The 902-nt window shown below is 47.5% G+C and overlaps 1 non-coding gene across 1 annotated transcript; it reads left to right on the forward strand.

The window, feature by feature from the left end:
- Window positions 1-283: 283 nt before the first annotated feature.
- Window positions 284-390, forward strand: LOC129400499 (U6 spliceosomal RNA). The gene has a single exon (XR_008627731.1). It is a non-coding gene; the product is annotated as a U6 spliceosomal RNA (small nuclear RNA).
- The last annotated feature ends 512 nt before the right edge of the window (window positions 391-902 follow it).

A 902-nucleotide genomic window follows, 5' to 3' on the forward strand; every position in this document is an offset into this window, starting at 1 on the left:
CAGCCCCTGTAGCATTAGGGTCCCTCAGTCTCTTGTCTTCAATAAGATGTTGACAGGAATGCTAGTAGGAATCTCTGGGAAGGACCACCTGGTCTGCCGCAATAAAAATATTCTGCTGTCCTAATATAGACTTCAGATTTATGAACAGAATCTTCTCCAGGATTATGCCAAGTCAATAAGAATCAGGAAAGAATCTATATTTTTTAAATTGGAAAGCATCTCTCATGAAGCTGTGATTTCTTGAAAAGAAATGAAAACCCTTTTGCTCAAGAATTAGTGGGGGGTGCCCATTTCAGCAGCACATAAACTAATGTTGGAACAATACAGAGAAGTCTAGCATGAACCCTGTGCAAGGGTATCACACAAATTCGCAAAGTATACCATATGTTTAAAGAAGGAAATCACATACAAAGGAGCATGTCATTTATTTACACCTACTTATTTCATCTCCTGCCCCCGTGCCTGGCTGTTTTCACCTGGACCCCTCAGAGGGGGTAGGTTGAGTTTCCCTCCCCACCCCAAGCTGAGCCCAGGCAGCTGAAGCCACAACCATGCTCCAGGCCATTTCCACGCGCTCAGACGAGGAGCCTCATGCATGAAGGAACCTGCAGAGGAAGCTATGTGTGCAGGACCCAGGGCTGAGATCTCCAAGCCTGCTCGGATCGGGACTGAGCCTCCTTCACCCAGATCTCCCAATTTCCAGTAGGAAGGCAGTCACACCCACAAACTTCCCCCAGCAGCCTTGTAATCCCATCAACGACCAAAATCCAGGACTATAAAACAAAGCTCCTGGAAGTGTACTGCCACATGCTCGGTAGTGTGACCTCTTATTGTCTAGTTCTCCCTCTTAGGGAAACCGGCAAGCTACGGAGAGTATCCTGCCCGCATGGCAGAGACTGGCA

The sequence above is a fragment of the Sorex araneus genome, chromosome X (genome assembly GCF_027595985.1).
Source record: "Sorex araneus isolate mSorAra2 chromosome X, mSorAra2.pri, whole genome shotgun sequence".
In the NCBI taxonomy this organism is placed as follows: Eukaryota; Metazoa; Chordata; class Mammalia; order Eulipotyphla; family Soricidae; genus Sorex; species Sorex araneus.